Source organism: Artemia franciscana, chromosome 12 (assembly GCF_032884065.1).
Source record: "Artemia franciscana chromosome 12, ASM3288406v1, whole genome shotgun sequence".
Taxonomy (NCBI): Eukaryota; Metazoa; Arthropoda; class Branchiopoda; order Anostraca; family Artemiidae; genus Artemia; species Artemia franciscana.
The window spans coordinates 4,195,388-4,209,966 of NC_088874.1; the positions used below are offsets into that span (position 1 = coordinate 4,195,388).

The 14,579-nt window shown below is 36.2% G+C and overlaps 1 protein-coding gene across 1 annotated transcript in view; it reads right to left on the bottom strand.

Moving 5' to 3' along the window:
- LOC136033596 (elongator complex protein 4-like) overlaps nt 1-14,579 on the bottom strand; it is a 142,896-nt gene that overhangs the window by 23,179 nt on the left and 105,138 nt on the right. The window lies entirely within an intron of this gene.

Sequence of the window (14,579 nt, forward strand, 5' to 3'; positions counted from 1 at the left end):
CTTACTCCCCAGTAATTTTGGTTAGAATTTGATATCTTCTTTTAGTAAATTTACTCATAACATATGACCAGGACACACCTTTATTTCTCATCAAATTTTTATGAGATCTGTAATTCTTTCCTGGTAGAGCTGATAATGAGAGCACTTAACGACCCTCTCCTTACAATGGTGAGAATGAGTATAGACCTCCCGGAACGGAGTATTAAGACGCTTGATAAAGCAAATTGGGTTGAGAGTAAAATAACCTTTCTGTCAGATGACCTGACGACAACAATTTGAAAAATCTTCTCCTTTGCCTATCCTTGCGTTCCCAAAACAGATATTACCTTATTGCCCCTTGTTTTAATTTTGAAAATGATAAGATTCTGTAAGCCCCCTTCCCTCCCCTTGTGATCAAAGGTGGAAATTTTTTTGTCTACTTCTAAGTCCAAGCTTTTTATGCAAATGGCATTTCTGAAAAATATGCCAAAATAAAATAAATCGGAGCCTGGGATCACCCTTCCAGAATTGTTTCTTAAGATTCTAGTGCAAATACAAAATTTAAATTTCAGGTCTGAAGGAAACGACAACACGTTCTACGCAAGTCTGATAGTTTTCTTTCAAACCTGAAACAATCAAGGGTTGCCCGGAGGGTGGTGGTGCACCTCTTACCTTTTGCTTTGTCGTATAAGTTGTTTTTTGTCCCCTACCGTTCAAATACAGTCTGGAGTCGTTTATCATTCTACTGAAATTGCTTTCACAAGTTCTCAGTAAAAATAAAAATGACTAATTTTGGTACTGTCTAGCTTGAGATAGGTTTCATCTAGTTTGACGAGCTTTCATACCTTGAAACTGACAATTCTGGAAGTCCACCTGTTAAAAGTTCCTAAAATTTGCCTCCAGAGATGACATCATCACGACAAAGTTCTGGGTAAATACAAAAAGTTTAATTTTATCATTGTCTAGCTTGAAACAGGTTTCATCAGGTTTGATGAGTTTTTATACCTTAAAATTTATAATTCTGGAAGTCCAGCTGTCAAAAGTTCTAAAAATGTGCCTCCAGAGATGGCACCATCCGTACAGCCCCAGGAGCAGGTTTCCTTAAGTTTGCTAATAATATCTTCAAAATAGAGACTTCATAGACACATTTAACCGGAACGACGAATTTGTCATGCTTGTTGAAAGCAGGGTCGTACACACGTTTCAGAATATAGAATTACAAGCCCTTAGAGCTTCCTCGAGCCTTCTCTAGGGCCGGATTTAAGGCTTTGACGCTTTTAGGCCCAGGTGTTTCTGCCGTTCTGTTTTTGTGCGATTTTTGAGCCAATCCCCAAAAATTTGGGAATTCCGGAAGCACTGAACAGAACGTAACTGATGAGTCTAAAATAATTAAAAAGAGATGTGGTACCGATCTCTCAGCTGCTATTCTTGGTAGACATTTGACAGTTAAGTGGCCACAGAATTCCTGTGTTGTTTTAAGACCAGTTTTCTGCGAATAGGCAGCGTGGCAGTGGAGTGCACCTAGCACTTTGACGATGAATCATATCAGTCCAATTTTGTTAAGAAGAAAATCACTCAGCGATAATTTATTGCGCCCCTAGACCTGGCCTAGTGAGCCTATTGGTTAATACAGACCTGCCCTTCTCCCAAATACATAACTATAGATATACTGCACATAAGTCTTGCATGATCAATCTATACCTAAACATGGTACGTGCATATTTCACATATGCTGCTTGACCATATGTCAGAAAGAAAGAATTAAAGAATTCATTGCTCCGTATGGCCTGTATAACTAGAAAACCTCCATTGGTGTATTTATATATATGTTAATTTTAAGTTTTTAAGTTCGAGAAAGTTCAGCGATTGCAGTAAATACAAGCCGAGTAGTTCAGATTAAAATAAGTTTCATAGCCCCATTAGGTTTCTAAGCAGTGACATGATTCTCGAAGGGACTGGCATGGCAGCGACTTGCCCCTGTAGCAGAAACTTGTTTTCACTCGTGTACAATACTTGTATATTTTTATTCGGTAGCGCGTATTGAGCATGTCAAAATTATTGCAGGTTGTCTGTTGACGTAAAGTCTGACTCGATCACAGGAATAAGCCAAAAGGGAGAAACAAGGTTACGTGGACGTACTGGGGTCTAACTTTAACCCCGAATTGAAAAAAGGGTTTTAAATTTCTAGACATAAGGAAGATGCAATGGAAATTTAAATTACAGGAGCCACCGAGAACCTTTTGAAGTAAGTGCATCAAGGACAGTTAAGAAATCTCGGAGCTCGAGGTAGATACAGAGCTTGAAAGGGTCAAGGAAGATTTGACTGTGAGGCTAGATCTTTTTTCCAGGGTAGGACTTGTTTTGGAGACACAGAAATGGCTCGTTGGAAGGTAAAATTTTGGCGAAAGTCATATGTTTGCATTGTGTTATTTTCTATTTATCTTTTTCCCCTTGCCACATGGTATGTAAGAGGTAGTCATAAAAACTTTGGAGGATCCTACTTTAACTGGAAATTTGTTCTTTTGCTCTTAGGTTCGAAGGTTATTCTAAAGTAGATTCGAAAGCTATTGGAGGGCAACAACCCTCTCTTGTCCCCCTTTTTACTACCCAGTCCCTTTGTAACGCCCCTCAAGACATTTCATCGAAATTTCGAAGTAGCCCTTTTTTCAAAATAGTTGAAAGGTATAATGAACATTACTCAAGGGATGTCACAGCCCCTAAAACCCCTTAGTAAAGGGCCGTTGTAGGTTTTATAATGAAAAAGGGGGAAAGGGGCTTGCTTAATCTTGTCAGGGCCATATATAATACTCCATTATAGAATATAGTTACAATTCATCGGTCCTAATAGCCAAATTATTCAGTATCCTTAAAAAAAATGTAAGTTTTCTTCTCTTTATCTACAAATTGCTTTGTTGTCATTAGAGAAAACCTCTCTTCCATTGAAAACCACCTCAATCTCTAAAACTTATCAACAACCCAATGAACTGCAAGGACTGAAACCATGCAAGTAGTAGTTACTTCGTTTGAAGCAATAAACTTAGCATAATTGAGATAAAATAGATGAAAAACGCCATTAAGAAGAAAGAGCAAACAACCTTCTGAAGAGAATTCTGAACTGTGACTCTATCTTGTGCCTTTTCATGAAAAACGTCGTTTAGAAGGTTAAGATTACAAAATAAAAACTGAAAACATCATTAAGAATACATAAACAAAAGAAAAACCTCATTGACGCAACTGAGATGCTAGAAACTATGAATAAACTTTATGAAAAAATATCTGAGGTTGAAACGAATGGCTTAATTGTCATTGTAGTACTTTGTCAAAAGATTTGGAACATATCCAAAGAGTGATTTCAACAGAAATAATTGTCAGTGTTTTGGACCATCTCGTTTCGACAGCTGGTCTTAAAGTCAAGCCTCTGGGTAGATAATCCAGACTTATCAATGCACCTGATTTCAAGACAACGTTTTAGAATGTTGGGAATTCCTTTCTCAGTCATCTTTTTACAAAGATTCATTATAATACAAAGTAAGTGATTAAAAATTTGTGTGAGTCGACTGGAACCAAAAATTATAATTTTAACTTTCACTCAAAAATTTTTGGCAACATTGTCACTGACATTTTCCCTTCAAGCAGCCAAAAAAAATGAAGATATTAAGTCCACTCTATCCCTGGTCGTTTCAATGAGGACAAACTTGAAAACAAAATTGGGGTTCTAGCCGACTTATGCGAAAAGAGTATAAAGAAAAGAGTGTATGGACTTGGAGATAGGTCCACCCAGAGTGGGGGATATCTGATATTTTTACAACGGGTCTATCCTAGAATAAGGGATTGATACTTGGTTTACAGCTTTTTTCATAATGATTTTTTGATAAACAAAATTCAGACACTTTTTGAATAGGGCTTGGGAAAGAAAAAGTCCTTCTGGCCAATAAACTTTGTTGAAGATAAATTCCAGGCTGAGAAATAACCAGGTTAACATAGTCTAGAAGCTGTAATACATGACCAGACTAGAGTGATGAAAAAATACAATTTCTAAAAATTATTGGGTATAATCCGGCGATATGGAAGCAACACATATTCCGAGGTGTAGAATATGTTGAAACAAATCGTGTTAACAACTTATAAATACTACAGAAATTATCCTATGTTGACACCTTGTAATTTTATATCAATGACATTTTAAAATGCTAGTGAATGTTAAAACTGTTCGTAATTACGTATTTGCGCATTTTGTTTCTTCATTGTTTCCGTTCAAAACCGAAAAGATTATTGTCTATGCACCTATAGGTATTAATATGAAACAATTGTATAATATGATCTAGAAGTCGGTTAAATAAGGGAATTTCACCCCTCCCCCTAGCAAGCTTGATTTGATTCAGCTCTGAAAATAGTTTCGTTTGATTCCTGTTATACTGTGCAGTCGGTTAGAAAAATATTTTCTTTTTAATTTGAAAATTAAACAAAACTTGGCAAACTGCATAGGAATATAAAAGCAGTAGCATTGCTCTTCAACACAATAAAACAGAACAGTGTTGTGTAAACACTGTTACACAACACAAAACAGTGTTTTGTTTATAGCGGCCCGGCTCGAGGATTAGAATTTTTGACAACCCACCTTAAAAATCACCTACGAAATAAATTAAGTTTTTAGATGAAAATCAAGGTATTTGTTTGCTTATACCGTAAATAATACTTTAGAATGAATATGTAAGGATAATATAAGACAAATTTTATTTTAAAAATGTACGCAAAACACTTTGCAACACCTGCTAAGAAAGCCCCAAAGGGTTTGTTGGCAGCAGGTGGCAGTCTTCTCTACTCTACATAGTACTACATACAAGCATATAAACTAAATACATAAACACACACTTACTATTGTTTTGCAAGGAAAAATCTCTTAACTGCAGCCTTAGAGGATGCCAGATGACTCGAATTTCTTATTTCAATCGGAATAATATCCCAAATAGAGGGGGGAAATTTCTAATTAAAAAAGAAGCTCTAGCCGTATTTCTAAATGGGTGTACCAGGTTTGACACCCCTCGTGTATCATGGCTATGGAGACCGCTGTTAATGTAGGTCAAATTTTCGAAAGAAGAGGGAAGAATATTATTGATAAATTTATATGTGAATATACTAACTTGGTAATCTGTTGTTTTTGAAATATCAAAAAGTTGATTTTTATTACGAAGTTCATTAATGTTATGAGTAAACAAAGTCTTATGGGACAAAAGTTTAACGGCTTTATTTTGGTTTTTTCTGTAACAGGACACAAAATTACTAGCCCATAAGGCAACCATAACAAATTTACGGCTAAAAAATAGCAAAATAAAATAATCGAAGAATTTTCTGGGATACTAGGTTATTAACTCGGGAAGCACACCCAGAGATCTGGACAACTTTGAGGCTACAATGAAGCTACAACACAATGATAGATTTTCATCTATCAAGGCGAAGGCGATTAGAAGGGCTACTAGGTTTTTAACTCGGTGAAGCCCACCCAGAGATCTGGACAACTTAAAAGCTATAAAATTTAAATGTGTTTTCCCTGACAGATTTTCATCAAACCTAAAACCCAAATATTTTGTTACCTTTAGTCTTTTCATTTGATTTCCGTTTGTTATTAATTCTAAATTATTTTCAATACTAGATATCCGAGAAAATAAAATGTAATTAGTGTTGGTATAATTTAATGTCAAAAGATTTAAATCTGGCCAATCAATAAACTCGGTCATTGCCTTTATCATTTTTTTCGAAAAGTAGATGAACTGATGGAACAGCTACGAGTAAAAGAGTATCGTCTGCAAAAAGTATCATACCAGCCTCTGACAATTAATACTTAATCCAATCTATAAAAATTAAAAATAAAAGAGGACCTAGTATAGAATCCTGAGCTACTCTGCAAGTTATCGCACTAGCCACAGAAGTAAAACACCCATTCACCACAATTTACTTCCGGTCACTTAAATAAGATTCAAACCAAGAGAAACTCTTTCCAGTCACACTGATTTTTTTCAGCTAATGTAATAACTGTTTATGGTTAATCGTGTCAAAAGCCTTCTTCAAATTCAGGAATAAAGCAGCTGGAATCAGACCCCCTTCAAACGACGTATTTACCCAGTCAACAAGTTTAATAGTTACCATTTCTGTGGACATTTTTTTTTCTAAAACCAAATTGAGTATTTATAAGAATTTTATTATATTCAACGTAATCAGTTAGCCTGGATCCTATCACATTTTCATATATTTTTAAAAAGAAAAGGAGACTAGAAATGGGTGTTTTGTTTGAAGGTTCGTCTTTCTTACCTCCTTTGTGCAATGGTGTTATTTAGCGACCTTAAAAACTTCCGAAAAAATTCCTTTTTCAATAGATTTATTAATCAAATTACATACAACTGGAGAATGGTGTTATAACTGCTTTAACTGATTTAGCAATCTTAGGAGAAATCCCGTCTACACCACTTGAATTTCATTGCATTCTACTGATAATTTCTCTCACTTCATTTATAGTACAAGCATTAAAAACCAACTGATTTTCTACTGGAACTTCCAACTGAACTATTTTTAGGAAGCCGCTTAATTCTTTTCCAAGCATCATCGCATAGTTTCGCTCCCTCACCAAAAAAATATCCACATAAATAATTTGCAACATCCTTTGGGGTAGTCAAATTACCACCTCTGACTGCAATTTATTAATAACTTCTATTTTACCCTTTTGACCCAGGACTGAATTTACCGTTTTTCATGTTTTTTTTTCGTATCTCATTTATGCTTCATAAATAAATTTTGTAAATACAATTTTTCAGTTTTCTGTTTCAATCCGTTTAAAGCATTCCGGTAATTTTTAAACTACTGAAAATCGATGACAGATTATTACAGGTATATTTATACAGTTCATATTTCCGACTTATAGAATTTAAAATACCATGTGTAATCCATGGTTTCTTTAGGAATTTCGTTCTACCCCTTTTAAGTCTTCTAAGAGGACACGTCTCATTCAATATCTTTGTAAACATTGCAACAAAAATATTATCCGCAACCGACGGGTTATCTTCTTCAAAACTGGAGTAAAATCTGCATCACCCATTTCTTTCTCAAGTTTTTAAATTATCTTTTCTTAATTTGCGAAAAAACGTTTTATTTATTCGACCCACCTTATTTATAATCCTCAGAATTCTTTATTTTACTAAGAAGAAGAAGATGGTCGGATCCATCCGTAAGTAAAAAATCAGCATATGAACTTTCAAGCAGCTTTCCATCCACAAACACATTATCGATCAGTGTCGCAGACTTATCAGTTACTCCTGTAGGAATAGTTACCAGAGGGTACTAGAACTATGAAATCATCAAATTAAGAAAATCTAGACGGCTTGTACTTTTAAGATGGTACATATTGAAAACACCCATCAGTTCTTTATATTTATGATCATTATTAAATTTCTCCGTTAAGTTCTCGATCTCCTCAATAAAAACTTCATCATTAAATGACGGTGTCTTATAAACTAAACCAAAAACTACATTTTTATCGGATTTATCTTCTATTCAAACGAAAGAGTCTGAAGTCTTCCTTCCAGCCACAGCAAGAGATCCTCCCTCACCAACGAAACTCCTTCCTTTATCAACAAAGCCAGACCGCCTGGCTCCATAACCTGTCGTTCTTTCCTTTCACTAACATATCCCAAAAACTGAAAATCCCACATAGAAAAATTATCCCTATACGACACAAACGTCTCGCATAGTCCTCTTACTAGCGGTGTTTCTTGCATATCACTTAATATGTTACAGAGTTTAGGTTATGCAGTCATAAGGCCTTGGCAATTCCAAAATGCAAAAATATTATCCTCTTTGACAGATCATTTCTTCAGCGACTGGTTATCCACAAAATTACTAGCTTTGAAAAGTTATCCGTAAAATTATTTAAATTATCATTTGCAATAGGGACGGAAAATAACTGGTCAACCAACAGCCGATTACTTTCTAAATCTGAAAGCCTGCTGTTCATACTACTCATGATAGTACTATAGGACACTCAATAGTGAGAACCCTTTGATATCTCAATAACGAAACAAACAAAAATATTTTGACACTAAATTAACGAAACAAAACAGGCGATCCCAATAAACGAAAGAACTGAGGAATGGACTCAACGTGTCAGTACTGATCACTGATCAGATCATTCAATGGCCTAATTTTCAAGAGGGCTGAACTGGTTTCCGATTTTGCTAGAACATGGCCGCCATCAGTCCACACATTCTTAACTCCCCATTTGTCACGTGCAAGATTCAGCAGTTGCTTGCTTTTTGGCGTTAAATACATGGATATAAATACTTTAAATCGGGCCAGCTTCTTTTTGTTCGTGAACACGCGTTTTGTACAATCAGATAAATAGAAAGTGACAAGAACGGGCTGGAGAACATTCCCCGCTGGACTAACTCGAGTACGTAAGTGTTCAGTTGACTTGATGTCACTAGCCAGCACACGGATCCCCGTCATAGTATTGAATAGCTCTAGATCACTACTGGGCAGTGTTTCTCCACCTATCTGAGACAGTCCATGGATTAGAAGAACGTTCAATCTTCTTTCCTGTTCCAAATCATCGTTGCAGTATTGTAGAATTTCGACGGGATTTTCCGGCACCGCTATTTGAGCTTGAAACCCCTTGAGCACCTTTTTAATATTTGCAAATTTTGAACTGTAACCGAGACTTTTGCATCATAGATCTCGGTGACAACTGTGTTAATTGCTTGTTCACTGATCACGCTTCTCGCCTGAACATTTCTCAATCACCTGATTATGCACATCATGACGAATAATATCTTTCAATTTGGAAATTTCACTCTGCGCATTTACTAGGGTAGACGGGAGTGAAGATGTACTGTTTGTCGAAGCAGCACCAGCGATTCTCATTATTTCTTGATACACATCTGGAAATGTTGTCAGTTCAGTAAAAACACCTTGAACTCCTTTTGTTATTTTCTTTGAAGCTTCGGCGAAATTCTCTTCATGAATCCCTCACTCAGTGGTGCTTTTTGTGTGACCCTTTAGTGCTCAGTGGTGCACTAGATGTGCACTAGTGGTGCACTCAGACCCTCAGTGGTGCTTTTTGTGTGACCCTTTAGTGCTCAGTGGTGCACTAGATGTGCACTAGTGGTGCACTCAGACCCTCAGTGGTGCTTTTTGTGTGACCCTTTAGTGCTCAGTGGTGCACTAGATGTGCACTAGTGGTGCACTCAGACCCTCAGTGGTGCTTTTTGCAAAATATTTGATAAGATTTTCCCTTCTTTGATGCTGATATACCAGCTATTCGAACAGGCTGCAAAGGGTGGCCGTAGAATTTGCCAAACGCAACGTCATTAACACTGTAAGACATCACAAACTTGGTAATGTCTAATTTCCTGACCCTTGATTATATCTAATTCCGTGGCGCAAACCCGTCAAACGGGTTTTTATACAAACATCTACTTACAGCTAGCTATTACACAAGTAATATAGTGCATAAATAATAATCCGATTATTTCCCTTTTTTGAAACTTCTGTAATCCCTGAAAGTCACTGAGTTAATTAACGTTCAAAGTACTGAGTTAATGCAAATAGTTAAAACCGTTTATAGTGATAAAAGACTATAAAGCATCCAAATAATAATCCTTTGTGAAATACTGGCTAAAAAGTAAACACTGGTTTTGATCTTAGCATGTCAAAGGCGGGTGAATTGCATTTATGTATGAAAAACATAATAAACTAAAAAATTAACGGTTGCATTCATTTAAGACTTTAGTAGATGAAGGAAAGTTGTACTAAATTGCATTTATGTATGACCCGTCGTAAATACAATGACAAATGGGGTATAAAATAAATAAATAGAAATAGGAAAAAGATAAGTAAAACAAAATTGAAATTCGTAACAAAACACAAGCACAATAATTAAACAAATAAAAACGCCATGCATTTACTGTTCTAAAATGGAGCACCATGGGTGTTCATTGATCTGTTGATTACCAAACAGTTCGTGGTAACGAACTGTAGTAAGGAACTTCCCGGCTCAATAGTAACCGAAACTCTAAAACTGGAATTTTGATATCAATAGTTATATCAAAAGAATTGCATATTTATGATGATTTTAAATATATAAGTTTTGTCAAGTTTAGTCTTACCCATCAAGAGTTACGAGCCTGAGAAAATTTGCCTCATTTTGGAAAATAGGGGGAAACACCCCCAAAAAGTCATAGAATCTTAACGGAAATCACACCATCAGATTCGATGTATCAGCGAACCCTACTGTAGAAGTTTCAAGCCTCTATCTACAAAAATGTGGAATTTTGTATTTTTTGCCAGAAGACAGATCACAGATGCGTGTTTATTTGTTTTTTTTCCCTGGGGTGATAGTATCGACTCAGTGGTCCTAGAATGTCGAAAGAGGGCTCATTCTAACGGAAATTAAAAGCTTTAGTGTCCTTTTTAAGTGACCGAAAAAATTGGAGGGCATCTAGGCCCCCTACCACGCTTAAAACTTAAAACAAACAGAAATTATTCAGTATATAAAGGGGTTACCCCCTCCTCAACGCCTCGCTCTTTACGCTAAAGTTTTTTATTGTTTTAAAAAGTAGATTTGTGAAAAAGAGTCAAACTTTAGCGTAAAGAGCGAGACATTGAGGAGGGGACAGCACCTTTTATATACGGGATGATTTCTGTTCGTTTTATGTTTTAATGTCGCTCCTTATTTCTAGTTACAAAAAACTTGTTTTTTTTTTAATTTAATATACTTCAGTGATACTGCCGATGGCAGTATTGGGGTTTACAACAAGTGGCCAGGAATCATCTACCCAAGATGAGAGGCCGGGAGAAAGTGCTGCAGACGTCGAAGTATGCCTACCCCACTTGCAAGTTTTGATGAAATTGCGTCACTGTGACATTTCCATACCAGATGGCAATCAAGATAAAAATCAAATTAGCAGAAATGATCAACTTGTTGAACTGGATTACCACATGAAGATACCTGGCCAGACACATCCAACGGTATACCACCTCTACAGTAGTGTTCCACACGTTACTGGAAATGGTACGCAGCTTGCATCATTCAACACGAATTTCAGGGATATCACCGTGAGATAACTTTCAAACCACTTTAAACACTTTCCACGTACACCTAACGACTCTAACCGACTTGGTAGCGTTTGAAAATATACTGTATCGAATGTTTTGCGAATATCTATAAATATAGACACAAGGTGTTTCACGTACCAAGTTAATTGATTCCAAAATACTGGGTTTTTTGGAGACTAAATAAAAAAACAAGTTTTTTTAACGTGGTAAACGAAACTTTGTAGTAAGCTAAGTTTGAGTCTTTCTCTTAACTCTACTTTTTAAAACATTAAAAAACTTTAGCGTAAAGAGCGGGGCGTTGAGTAGGGAAAGACCCTTTCATATACGGAGTAATTTCTGTTCGTTTTAAGTTTTAATGTCGCTCCTTACTTTCAGTTAAAAAAACTTGTTTTATTTTTATTTAATTTCTGGACGTTTTTGAATTAATGCATGTTTTGATATTGGCTCTCCGCAAATGAATAATTAAAACGAAATTTGCATATTAATTTTTTTGGCTAAATGGCTTTCTCATAGTTCTAATCGGAAGATTTTAAGAAAAAGGAGCGAGTGAGCAGGCCTAGTTGCCCTCCAACTTTTTTTTACTTTAAAAAGGCAACTAGAACTTTCAATTTTTTACGAACGTTTTCATTAGCAAAAAATATACGTAACTTACGAATTAACTTACGTAACGAAATTATATATTCGTATGTTTTATTGCGTATATGAGGGGGTTCACCCCTCGTCGATATTTCGTCCTTTACACTAAAACTTATATTTTGTCCCAATTCCTTAAGAATGACCCTTGAATCATAAAGGCCGTAGAATAAATAGTTGAAATTACAAAAAAAAATACTTTAGCCTAAAGAGCGAGGTATTACGAGGAGGTAAACCCCTCATATGCGTAATAATTTCTGTTCATTTTAGGTTTTAATGCTGCTCCTTACTTTCAGTAGAAAAACTTTTCATATTTATTTCTTAATTGTTTTTTTAAATAATACTAGAAAATCCTGCACCCCCTTTATTGAAATTTTCTTCTCCCATGACAAATTCCTCCATGAAAAGATCCTTCCACGTAACCCCCTCCTCAACTCCCCCTCACCCCAAACCAAAAAATCCCCCTGAAAACGTCTATACACTTCCCAGTAACCATTGCTATATATAAACACAGGTCAAAGTTTGTAACTTGCAGCCCCTCCCACGGGGACTGTGGGGGATTAAGTCGTATCCAAAGACATATTTATTAGGTTTTTCGACTATGGTGAATAAAATGGTTATATCAGAATCTGTGTTCTGGCAAAAAATAAGAAATTTTACATTTTTGTAGATAGGAGCTTGAAACTTCTTCAAAAAGGTTCTCAGATACGCTGAATATGATGGTGTGATTTTCGTTAAGATTGTATGACTCTTAGGGGGGTTTCCCCCTATTTTCTAAAATGAGGCAAATTTTCTCAGGTTCGTAACTTTTGATGCGTAAAACTAATATTGATGAAACTTATATATTTAGAATCAGCATTAAAATGCGATTCTTTTGATGTAATTATTGGTATCAAAATTCCATTTTTTTAGAGTTTCGTATACTACAGTTCGTTACCACGAACTATTTGATAACCAGCTTGGCTTCCAAAACGGTGTCGGTTGCCAAGAGGCATACAGATTATAAGAAAATGTGCCAATCGATTTGCAATTAAAAAATCACCTCTTTATATGTTCAGCGTTGATTTATCTAAAGCCATCTACGAAACAAATCATGTGCAACCTTTTCACGCTCTATTGCAGAGTGGTTTAAGCGTGAGTATCGTCAAAACTATAAAATTATGGCATGCAAATTCGACTGTGTCTGCCAAATGGAGAGGTACAGTGTCAGAGCCCGTTAAAGTCAAAAGACGAAGTCACTTGAATTATTGATGAATAAGAGTTGGGAGATGTTGCAGTTTCGTCAAAATCCGGGGGGGGGGCGAAATTGGAGTCAATTTTCCTAAATCAAGTGAAAATGACCGCGAAAACTGAAAAATAATCCATATATTACCATAAGGGCAAAGATATACTAAAGAAAACTGACCTGTTTCTCTGGATACTTAAATTATGCATGATTATCATAGTTTTGACAAGGTTTATGGCAGAAAATAAATTTCAGCTGGGGGGTGAACTGAGGTCTTGGGGTCAAAATTTGGTCTGGGGGGAGCAGTTGCCCCTTGTCTCATAGCAAATGCATTTGCAGGTAATCCACTTTCCTTCAGCTTAGGAGATATTCTTGGATAAAAACAAGCTATGTCTAAATATAATTCCTTTTTATCTGAAAACCTGGTGTTCATAGTTAGGTTCACTTCATCCATCACAACATATTCCGTCACATTATCCATCATTATTTCTTCGCTCAGGTATGTGAAAGCATTCATCTGCAGACTTTGGACTATTTTGGTAATTCGTTTCCTCTTTACTGGAAGCTCTGATTCAATTCTTAGCTTGTCTGCATTGGAATAAGGGTCTTGACTGATTCCCCCCAAGAAATGAAGTAATAAAATAACAAACTTGTTGCATGCTTTATCCGCATTGTCAAATTTGAGGCTTTTTTTTCCACCAAATCATCAAATATAGTATTTTCCTTTTCTGAATCATAACCAAACTTTTTTTTTCTTAACTGGTGGTTCCATTATAGCCTACCAATCAGTTTGAACTAAAGAAAAGATAGTAAAATATTTTTTTTTTAACTAAATCTTTTAGTACATAGGCTATACGATACAGGGTGCACCACAGCTTAGATACCAATACAGTTACGAAAACTCGATTTATTTTTGGGACACAGTGTGCGGTAGCGATGCTAGCGGCTGGAGACAGAAAAACTGGCATTGGTATCTAAGCTGTGGTCTGAATCTAAAAGTCGGAGCAATTCACAGCTGAGATACCAATAGTTCAGAGCTATGGTGTTCCCGCCTATGGTGTTGCAGTACGATCTACGCGTCGGAGCGCGGGCTTGGAGGAGGCACAAAGTTCAGAGCTCTGTACCAAAAGCTTCTCATGGCGATTCTGCCCCACTGAGCGTAAAAGCTTGCTTGCACTGCATTTGTCAAACATAGCATGTGTTCTGGAAACTCTGTGTTATCAGAGAGAGGCGCCGTATTATTTCGCCAAGTCCGTAGTGCACGGCACATAGCCATTGCACCATTTCAGCAGAATAATGAATATTAATCAAGTGGGCCTACTGCCAGATTTCTGAGGAGAAAAATTAGTTGCTGACACAAAGAAAACATGCTAAAACTTATTTTAATGGCACATATAACAAGAAGAAACACAGGGTGCTCTGAGGGTGCCAAATACTATTTTCAATTTTTTTTTCTCCATTTTTTCGTTTTTGTCCTGAGGGTGGCAACTGCCATTTTTTTTGGCGGTGTATCTGCCAGGTGGCAGGTAGAATGGTGGGCTAGCCCGCCCCAAGCTTCTGTGATATATTGAATTCAATTAAGATATTTTTATGGACTTCGATTTTATGTTCTGTTTTTATGAACGTTATAGTGTTGATCCAC